The following is a 12,226-nucleotide window of genomic DNA, read 5'->3' on the forward strand; positions in this document are numbered from 1 at the left end:
ATAGGGATCTTCCAGGTCATATCCCACATCGTTTAATTCAAGTTATGTACATGCGATCACCTAATTCGCTGCATATCTTCCCTTCTTTCTGCCTTATCTTTTCTACCTTATTTGGGCAGCCTCTGGCTGCATATACTCTGCGTTCCATCATAACGCACATGTCCACACCCGCAACCCATTGTTCGTGTTGCGGGGGTGATGCTGAACCCCACAGTCTCGCAATGTTCCTTTTGATTAGTGCCGTGGCTGTGGACTATACTCACCATACTTAGTGTAGTGAAAAGCAAGGAGTACGTCAAGAGTTAAAATGTGATAGCACATGGCCACTAGGGGGCGCACAGATGATTTCAGCCTCCATGTGAGCTCTGCATCCCTTGGTCCCATAAGCAGCTTGAGCCCCCACCTATGGACCCCCGACCCTGGAAAAACTGAGCATGATTGCTGTTTGAGCAGACCCCCCTCCCATAGAGCGAGAACCAAAGAAAAAAATAAAAGTGGAGCCTTCCAGAGCCGGCCTTGTTACGACAGAAGGCACTAAAAGTGAAAGTAACAGTAACATAACGAAGCAGGGCGCAGAGGAGGGCCCTGCCGAGAACCGTGTCGCGGAAGGCCAAGGGAGAAGTCTGCTCCATCCGAGGAAGCTCTTGGCTGATGTAGCGGTTGCACACAAAGTGCCGGCTTCCAAAGACAGCGCCACTGCCCCCATTGCATCATGGAAGGAGAAACCGAGGGCGAGTGAGCGCAACCCGGACACAGCACCCCAGCGGAACACTGTGGGTGAGCCGGTGGATTCTGCCACCTCCTGCGAGCTGCCGCTGCAGCCCCTCTCCCCTGCTCGCGCTGCTCCAGGCATCTGTGCACAGTGAATAACTCGTTGCGTGGGGGACATGCACTGGAGTGGCGCATCAGTCTAGTACTGACGCTAAGCGCAGACCCTGGGTGTCTTGCCACCCACGTCCGCCCTACTGCTTGGAGGCCATCAGGCCGCATTTCCACGCGCCATGACCGCCGGAGCCATACCTTCTGTCTGAGGACATGGACAGGTAGAATGTGACTTTGTCTACACTTTGAGGCCTGTACAAAACACGCAGTGGTTCTGGCACTGGGGAGACTGCCCTAGGCCGCTACCCGCGGTTGCCTCGGCACACAACTCGGCCTGCTTATACAACCTACGGCTAATAAGACGCAGGGCGCACCACCATGAACGCTCCAAACCACAGGGCAGATTCCGCTCACAACCCGCTTCCATCCTCCTTTGCTGTCCTAATCACACCAGCAACGGGTTGCTGGAGACGATTGGAAGGCCCACCGGCCCCCCCATTAATGTTACTAAAACAGGAAACGTGATCTCTCATGAGATTAAGTGACATTTGGCAGTCTGCCAAAGGGCTTGAAGGCCTGAATAAAGGAAACGCACCCACAGATGCTGGGCGCATGCCGGAACGCGCTCCTGGAATCATACATAACTCTATACCAACGCAGATACCTTGGAGCAACTCACATACCCGGAGGGTGTCATTGCAGCGGAGGATATCCTGCAGCACATCGCAGAAGTACAGCAGATAGAAGTGCGCGGTGAGACCGCTCCCATACCCTGAAAGACAATGATAAAACACAGCCCAACGTGGACACAAAGCACACGCGGGCAGAGGGGCCAGAGTGGCAGGAGAACACGACCACAGGGTCCCCCTGCAGGAGGACCAGGTTCCTCCCTCATTAGAAGAACAGGTCCAATGAGAACACAACCCAGAAACGACACGTGGGAACCCTAAAGAACCAACAGGCGACACAGAATCATCTGGTGGTACACCAGTTGTGTAGTGAGAAGCACCACAAGGACTATCCAGAGGTTTAGGCCCCCGAAACTGTGGCATGTGCCCTCCTTCGGTACACATGCTGCTGTTAAGCATCAGTAAGCAGCTCCTATTCAACCATGCAGGTTCCCAACAGAGTCAGCTCCCAGAGAGTACCCGTCTGAACCTATTAGTGTGATCCTATGCATGATCTGCTGAGATTCTGCTCATCACCTTCTCGTATTGGTGGCACATCCCTCTCAAACAAACTACCACTGAGAGATCCGATGCATGATTACATCCGTTGTTGAAAGAATTGGGCCCTCACGGTTGAGGCTCGTGCCCTCCTCGAGAATCCGCTCTTGGGAAAGGAGGAGAGTAAGGCTCTCCATTCAATGAAGAGATTGACTGAACTCGGAGATCACGACGAACTACATGAGTAGAGAGTAAACCAGAAGAATCAAGCCAGTGTGACAACGCTCTAAGGGAATCAAAGAACGTACTACTTATCAAGCTACAAGCGAAGGACACATGGACATTCGCCTGAAGCTGGCAATATATTGTTGTACCCCGCTGTCAATTTGGAAAAATGAATACCCTTCATTTGTATGATAGACGTATCTTGATGGCCGAAGGCCAACCGTCTTATGCACAGAATTATAGAAATATAGACTGCTATGCTTGACCAACAAGCGGCCATTTTAAACGTAGCAAGAATCGCCATTTTGCTTGTTAACCATTGCTCATTGCTTTCTGTCTAAACTGCTTTGCAGCTTGCAATTCTTGCGAATTCTGCTTACTCTGCTCAACTGTTAACATTGTTGTCTGGATATGAAAGGGCAAGGCCGCGCGACTGAGGAGTTCGTTGAAACTCCTCATGAGCAGCCCAGAAAGGAATGCCCACGCTCCCTCTCTGTAGCCTTGAGGGAGAGCTGCAGGGCATTTAATCATTTCACAGCTGCCAGCCAGTCTCGTACTGTGGTAGAATATGTTAGAATAAAGCAGCTAAAGGCTTGAATTATGCTCTTCTTACGGCCCCCCGTCACAAAACCCTTCAGAGCGCGTCGGCTCCCAGGACACGAATAGCACCTCATAGATAGCAAAGCTTGGAATGTGACTCTTCCCCCGTGTGCAGCTTGCTTCCAAGAACAGAAGCACCGTGTTCTGTTCAACAACTAGAAGATGCCTCCGCACTTTCTAAATTGCACATTGTTACTAGAATAGACATCGAAAGTGTGATAATTGTCATACTCGTCGGAAATGTCCATCATCATCCCGAGTTCAAAGAAACTCAATAAAAGGGGGGTGGTATACATGACATAGCTGATTGTATGATATGCATTTTGTATATATGTAACTGATGTACGTAATTCGCTCTCTTGCGTCCCTCGAGGTCTAGAAAATACACGTCATGGGACGTGAGACCACAGTTGGCCAATTGGGACTATTTTGCTTGCAATAAACCCTAGCATTGGGAATTTGAACCTCGTGTCTGGCGCATCCTTTCGTGTATGGTTATTGTCTTGTTTCCATATTGCGAGGGACATCCGTGAAGACCTGCTTTCCAACCTCGATTCCAACACCCCCTGTGTCCTCATCTTACTCAAGCTCTCTTCTGTCTTTGACACGGTCCCCCATGCCATCCTGCTCATCGGTCTCCTTGATAACCTTGGTATCACTGATCAGGCCCTGGCTTGGCTGACCCCCATCTCCTCCAATCGACCCTCCCAGGTACAACTTGGATCCTTCCTCTCCTCTATCTATTTCTCTACCTGTGGTGTTCCCCAGGGGTCTAACCTCTCTCCCTGCCTGTTCAACCAATACCTGGCACTTCTTGCCCACCGCATAGCCACTCGCTGTCCCAACTTTCAGTGCTATGCGGATGACACTCAGCTCATTTTTAGGCTCCCTTCAGCCACCTCTTCTCCTTCTCTCATCTCTGTCTGTCTGTCCGCCATCCAGGAGTGGTGTGCCGCCAATGATCTGTGCCTTAATGCCAGTAAGACCGAGATTCTCCTCATCAGCACACTTGCTCCCTCCTTTCCTGTCACTCTATGGCCGGCCTCTCTTGGACTCCACACTTTCCTTCTCTCCTCACATCTCCGACGTCTCTATGAAGTCACACTAACCAGCTGCACCTCCTCAGAGGTATTCCTCCTTTCCTCTCCTTCCCCCAGAAGCTCACTGTCTCCAGAGCTCTGGTTCTCTCTAGGCTGGACTACTCCAACAGCCTCTTTCTAAATCTGCCTGCCTCTACTCTCCGCACCCTGCATCCAAAACAGGACTGCAAGACTTTTCCTTGGCCTGAAGCCCAGGGATCGTATCTCTCCAGGACTGAAATCTCTGCACTGGCTGCCAGTGGCGGTGAGGATTATGTTCAAAACCCTCTGCATTGTCCACAAGGCCTTCTGGGGCCTGGGGCTCAATACCTTCAACTCTCTCTTCCTAAATATCTTCCTTCCCGAGCTCTTCGCTCATCCGCCTCCAACTCCCTCAGAGTTGGTTGCTTCTCCAAGCAGCGAGTTGGTGGTAGATATCTTCTTCTGCCGGGGCCTCCGCTCTGGAACAGCCTCCCTGCCTCTCTGAAACTTGAGGATAACTATCTCCGGTTCCGTATACACCTCAAGACCTTCCTCTTTGCCTCTGCTTTCTCTCTTCCTCTCCCCTGCTGATCTCCTGGCTGAATCTGAAACTGAACTGTTTACCTGCACACCATCAGATCTCGGGCCCAGGTCCCTCCCCGTCAAGTGCACATCTGCACTGCCCCCTGGCAACCCTGCACCCGGGGACTGTTTCTGTATCCCTACAGCCCCTGCTAGCACTTGACACATGATGTCCACACTTACACAATGTCTAGCAGTGAGCAGTGCAGGGGGGGTGGACATGCAGAGACACTCTCCAGATAAAGTGGAAGAGATGGAGAGTCTGATCACGGCAGACGAGATCGAAAGATCGATCAAGATGCTCCCATTAGGGAAATCACCGGGCAACGACGGTACACAATTGGATTTTATAAGACCTTTATCTCGTCCCTACTCCCCTCTATGGTTGACTTATTCAATGCCATCCTGCAGACAGGTGTGGCTCCTGAATCCTTCTCACAGGTGCTGATCTCTGTGATCCCCAAAGAAGGCAAGGACCCCAAGCAATGCAGATCATATCGTCCCATCTCTCTGCTCAATATTGACGCAAAAATGTATACCCGAGTTATTAAGGATTTCAATGAGGCAATACACCCGGGTCTCGCCTAGCATGTAATGCACTGATGAAATACTTATTTATTGTGTCTATACGTTCAATATTCTGAGTGATATACCACTCATATAACACCCGTCTCAAAATACCCCCCAGGTCACACTGAACCAGGAATCAGGCTAGTTGGTAAAGGTAAATATTTATTTATTATTTGAAATGCAAATCAAACATACATTTTAATATATATGGGGCAGCAATCACCAAAGTGGTGACAAATCAATTCAGAAAAATATGTAGGCAATTGAATTCACTTTTGAGCAGCACTGAAGATAAAACACAGGGAAAAGAACAGTTTGGTTTGTGAAAAGATAGCACTTATAATATAATATATTATAAATATTTCCCCCGGCAAAGTGCTTAATTCACACATGAGCAATTCTACACAAATGTAAGTGAGCAGCAGGTATTCAAGAGTAAAAGAGCACTGTATAGGGTTTGAATGCAATATTCCCTCCCCCAAACAAGAGAGAAAAGCATTTTTGAAACTTTGGCACTTTTAAACTGACAGTTGGAAATGGCTTTGTGATACAATGAAAAGAGTGCAAAAATGCTTAAATTGATAAAAAAGTCTTCTGGGAGCAATACTAAACAGGTTCTAACAAACATGAGCTACAATATGAGCAACAGAACACACTTTAAATCGGAATGGGAGTTGGGAAATATTTTGAATGGGAAAACACACGTGTATAACTTTTGCAAAATTGCGAATTTGTGCTTAATTTTCGTTATGCGATTTTTAATAAAAACGGGTCAAATATACTGTTCGGCAATTATGGATGTAGCTACAGGTCTTGGGTTTAACTGAGAGTTGAAATTAGGTCTCTATCTATAAAATTGAAGAAGTTATGTAAGTTTTACTGAGAGGCATTTTTGAAAGAAATTTGGTTTTAAAAATGACAGATTGGTTTAATTTAAACTATATGAATGACTAAGAAAAAGAGAATGCCATCCTTGATTCTCCACAGTTACCACGTCTGCTTGTAACTCTTCAAGTGGCAGATACTATGTTTTCTTTACGTGAATTACTTTATTTAATCCTAATCGCTAATGGGTTATGGTCATGTAAAACAAATGATAGAAAATCAGTGCTAACACTATGGATTACAAACAGGGTTGCAAGAATGGGTCTGACAAGGTTAAAGGTTCTTAAGTTAAAGAGAGGATTGGTTGAGATATTATGATAGGACAAGGCAAATATACTATGGGTTATTAGGATTCCTATTGATACTTACAGTCCACTGTAAATTCAGATTGGACCGTCAGGTTTCTGGTCATCCTGGGTCGGGTCTACAGGCAGCAGGGCACTTCTGGAGGATGGTCAGCTGGCGATTCTGCGATTTGTTTTTCTTTTTCCTTTTTCCTTTTTTCCTCTTACTTTTATTCTGTTCTCCCTTTCTTTTCTGTGTGTTCCTAAAATGAACCTGCACCCTAGAGTGACTTGCTATATGGCAACCGAGACCCCTTGAATCTAGCGTTGCCCTTAGCTTTACTCCAATTTTAACATAGTAATAACAGTAATGGTAAATCAGCTTGAGCTTCAGGAATGGTGTACCGTACGGAACCAGATCAGTCAGACTAAGGCCGGCCCTCATTGTGGTTATCGGTCTCAGTAGAATTCGTCTTCTCGGGCATGTTCTTTGCCTAGTTATGTCTTTCATTATTTCATTAATTTAACTTTTTTATTAACTGTACATTTCTTACAATATATCTTTATCATTTTAATTTTTATAACACAACATTTTTTCATATTTTCCGTATTTTGCCACATTTTTTACCACCACTACACCCCCAAGTATCACTTTTCAATTAGATATTTCATCCTTAGTTGAGCAATTTCAATTAGATATTTCATCCTTTATAATATACCCGTTAGGGCACAAGTATGATGGAAGCTAGCAGCCGCAGTAAGATGGCCGCCGGCTTTTCACAGAACTCTGTGGCTCTTTTCACGTAGCTAGGCGACGTGTAAGAAGCTTCGTGAAAAAGCACCATAGTAACCGAGAACGCGTCCTAGCCGCGTTCTGCCGATTTTCCACATCTGAACATTCAGGTAAGACGCGTCGTACTGCACGGTCGTGTGCTAGTGAGCCCTAGACATTATAAGCGCTTTAGCAACATCATATTGTTACACAACTGATCGCGAAGCATGTCTCCCCTAGATAAGAATCAGCAGACGTTCACCGAACGCCTTCCAACAAGCCTCAAGCTTCAAAGCGTCGGCTTACGATTCACAGTCCATTCTGCCACCACAGCAAGGTTAGTACAGGTCGATTTCAATGACACTGAAAGTTGACAAGCAGTAAGATTTGTGGCAGTCTGTTGGTGATTTTTTCTACCGTTTTTCTTTCCTTTTCTTAATATGATCCCGCTACCTGTTATCACGCATAAAATATGGGACGACACGTATGTAATCTATACTTTCTATTTTACTTTTTTGCCATGGGTATGTGATACATCCCCCACACATTAATTATTCTGTAAACAATATCCCCTTTTCCCGGCGTACGTTGGCACCCCGGTTAACTCTTTGGAATTGTGTGACTCGACTTGTGTATTTACATTGGTAACTGGGGCATGATGGACTCACTATCGGCATGCCGAACACATTCATAAATTGAAAATGCAATACTGTATGCTTTAATGGTTTCATCAACCTGTATTATTCATGTGAATATGTTTTGCGATTGATGCATATTTAATCAATTAATCTTGCGTATATGTTTGTGGATTACATTACAGAATCGATTGCTTATCATTTTGCATTCGGATCAGATGCATTTGAGAATGAGCTGGCCCTGACGAAGGAACAAGGTTCCGAAATGCATTGGCCAAAACTAACGTTTTTATAGCTCACCCAGCACATCTGCTGTTCTTAAGATGTACAGTTAACGAGATGCAAAATTCACGATTAAAGAATCTAACATTAAACTATCACACTTTGCAGTAAACCAATGGAAATTTGTTATTTTTAGTTCGAACTACATTGAACTTATACACCCTAAGGGGTGGTTTCGGAGTGCAGCCCGCACCGCTGGCTTCACGGCCTTGGTCCATACCCCCTGTTTTCGTAGTGTGCCAGTCCACGGAGGCACCTTTCCAGCGGGTTTGCACCCAATTTTGAATTCCAATGAGCAGTGATTCAAACAGAAGGATCTTTCGATAAGAGGAGGCTGTGCACGCACACCACACATTTGTGTTCTCGCTCTCCATCCGTGGATTAACCTGAACGTAGCACGCCACAGTGAATATGTCATACGAAGATATTGAACACATTACAGACAACAGAGCAACAACGCTGGGTTTTTCAGCAGAAGAAGCAGATGCTATTCTGGGTCTCATTAAGGAAACCACGCGTACCCCCGGTGGGGCGGATCCACAGAGCAAGATTAAACAGCTGGAATATAATATCAGAAAGCTGATCAATCGCAAACTACATGCAGTAACCTTAAGCAGGTATTATAAGGCACAAAGGATTCCCAGAGGTCTTCGGATTCCATTACGACCTACGCTCTGTAAGGAGAACAAAAAGTTTGTTGAAAAATGGGAACAGATTCTCAATAAATGTTCCCTTGACTTAATTTTATTAACCATACAAGAGTTATCAAGCAATGTAGAACAACTTGAGAAAGAGATTGAGAATCTCTCTAAAAACATCACTGACATCACTGATGCTGAATCATTTGCAGTGATTCTAGCCGACATTAATAAGAAGGTCGAGAGCTACCAAGAAGATTTGGAGGCTCGGAAGATACGTAAGTTTCGCCGAGATACCTTCGATTACCTCAATAATGAGGTTTACACGTGGGCTGACAAATATCAACAGCAAGGTACACGCCAGAATAAGAACACGAGTGGCAACAGCAGCTCTGAGTCCGACGTCCCAGAGCAAGAGGATAGAACAAACATCGACTTGCCACCAGCTAGTACATCAGCCCAAGAATTAAGACCAGCGCAAGTTAAACGTATAACCAACACAGCTTTTTTAGAGAGAGGAAGAGGACAAGGAGGGGGAGAAAGAGGAAGTCAGAGGATGCAAACAAGGTTTCAAACGAATCGCAGTTAGTGGTTAATCTATCCAAGCGGACACTCTCAGCCGGCGAGACACGAACCCTGGAGAAAGGGCTTAAGTTTGTACCGACCTACAGCACTAATCAATTCCAAACAGAGATTGAGTTATTCAAATTCATTCGTAAATTGAAATTGAAGGCGTTTTTCGCAGAGAACACGCCATCTACTACAACAATAGAGTCAGAGTACACAGAATTTAAACCAAGCAGCACCTTTTGCCCGCCAGTACAAGTACCAGCAATAGACATGTTTCAAAAAATGGTATTGAACGACCTCAAAAAGATGCAATTTCGCGCACCAAGAAGAACTAATTTGAACAGAGGTGAGCTGTCACAGATACGTACATTATTCGGCGATGAAACTATAGTCATCCGTCCCGCGGATAAAGGTGGAGCAATGGTGATCCAAGACGCATCACAATATCATTCAGAATGCTTGCGACAATTGTCGGATACTAATACCTACACTCTACTACCACAAGACCCCACTCCGGAGATCAAGAGGAAATTAACAGATATTCTCGATAAAGCTGTAGAAAACGAATGGATTAGCACCAAAACAAGGGCGTATCTATGGACCGCATTTCCAGTAATGCCTCACCTATATACCTTGCCTAAGATCCACAAAAGCTTGATCAATCCACCCGGCAGACCAATAGTAGCTGCCACGAGAAGTCTATTACAACCTTTAGGGACATATATAGATTTTTTTCTACAACCACTGGTCCAAGCCACAAGGACATATGTAAGGGACACTACGCATTTCCTCCAAATATTAGATACTATCTCATTGGCACCTGGAGACATTCTATTTACTATTGATGTTGTCAGCCTCTAGACCAGTATTCCGCATGACCTGGGACAGCAAGCAGTTGAATCTCTCTTACTCAGTGCAACAGACATTGGAGCCAATAATGAGTTTCTCATTATTCTTCTTGACTTTATCTCCAAGAACTCCTGTTTCAAGTACGATGGCAAATATTACAATCAGATATCGGGGACTGCCATGGGAGCCACTATGGCACCATCATATGCTAATTGTTTTATGTATCAATTTGAAACAACACATGTATTATCTAATCCCAGATGGCAACACCAGTTGAAGACATGGGTGAGATTTATAGATGACATCTTCGGCATATGGATAGGTAGTGTACAAGATCTTCAAGAATTTTTGATATTTCTCAATGGGATCGATCAACGTATCCAATTTACTATAGATATAGGTAATCCTAATGTACACTATCTCGATGTACAAACAGTTATCCGAGCCAATAAAATTACCACCACATTGTACACGAAACCTACAGATCGCAATAACCTGCTACATCGGCTCAGTTTTCATCCACCTAAGACACTTCAGAATTTGCCCTACGGTCAAATGTTAAGGATCAAAAGAATCGTAAGTGACCCAGAGGATTGTAATTTACGATTACAACAATTGCAACAAAAGCTGCAAGCAAGAGGATACCCAGAGGTAGATTTAGTAACAGCACGAGCCAAGACTGATGCCCAGGAACGACAACAATTGCTAGTAAAGAAACCTATTACTAACAGTCCAGATTTGGTCTTCGTGACTAAATATTCCATACAGAGCAAGCACATTAAGACTATAATACGCAACAGATGGAATATTCTTACAAGTGATGAGCGAACAGTGGACCTGTTTCCTACACCACCCATATTTGCATATCAGAAAAGCAGTAACTTGCGGAACTTATTGATGAACACTAAGGAGAGAACACCAGTTACTAAACCAGACAAATTCCCCGGGACTCATCCATGTATGAGTTGTGGTAATTGCAACAGCATTATTAAAGGCAGTACAATTGCACATCCACGCACTGGTGTAAAACTCGCACTAAGACAGCATGCGACATGTCTTTCGGAAAATGTAATCTATGCACTCAGATGCACATGTGGTAAGTATTACGTGGGGGAGACCTCACGTAAAATCAGAATTAGGATAAATGAGCATAAATCCAATATTAGGAATAAGAACAGGATGTCAGCTGTTGCTAGGCATTTTAATGACAATGGGCACACAGTGAGCCAGTTGAGATTTCTGGTACTTGAAGTCATGCCTCCCAAAGGACACTCTCGAGATATGAAGCAGTGGAGAGCACAGAAAGAAGCTTTTTGGATTAACAAACTTGACTCATTGACACCGAATGGAATGAACGAGGAGTTCGACCTCAGTTGTTTTCTTTGATGCTGGAATCACTAGACTATAATGGGTTAACAGCATGGGACACATTAGAACGCATTATAACATTGTACTGTTTGTTTGATAATTTTGGTTGTGTCAACATCAGCAGCACCGAGTAGGAACATGATTTTGCAAGAATCACCGCGACTGATGTAAATCATAAGGAATAGTAGTGACGTTTTGCACAATTATATAAGATGTCTGTTTAACAATTTGTTTTTCTTTTTCCTTTTTCCTTTTTTCCTCTTACTTTTATTCTGTTCTCCCTTTCTTTTCTGTGTGTTCCTAAAATGAACCTGCACCCTAGAGTGACTTGCTATATGGCAACCGAGACCCCTTGAATCTAGCGTTGCCCTTAGCTTTACTCCAATTTTAACATAGTAATAACAGTAATGGTAAATCAGCTTGAGCTTCAGGAATGGTGTACCGTACGGAACCAGATCAGTCAGACTAAGGCCGGCCCTCATTGTGGTTATCGGTCTCAGTAGAATTCGTCTTCTCGGGCATGTTCTTTGCCTAGTTATGTCTTTCATTATTTCATTAATTTAACTTTTTTATTAACTGTACATTTCTTACAATATATCTTTATCATTTTAATTTTTATAACACAACATTTTTTCATATTTTCCGTATTTTGCCACATTTTTTACCACCACTACACCCCCAAGTATCACTTTTCAATTAGATATTTCATCCTTAGTTGAGCAATTTCAATTAGATATTTCATCCTTTATAATATACCCGTTAGGGCACAAGTATGATGGAAGCTAGCAGCCGCAGTAAGATGGCCGCCGGCTTTTCACAGAACTCTGTGGCTCTTTTCACGTAGCTAGGCGACGTGTAAGAAGCTTCGTGAAAAAGCACCATAGTAACCGAGAACGCGTCCTAGCCGCGTTCTGCCG

Source organism: Ambystoma mexicanum, chromosome 6p (genome assembly GCF_040938575.1).
Source record: "Ambystoma mexicanum isolate Mex_15411 chromosome 6p, UKY_AmexF1_1, whole genome shotgun sequence".
NCBI lineage: Eukaryota > Metazoa > Chordata > Amphibia > Caudata > Ambystomatidae > Ambystoma > Ambystoma mexicanum.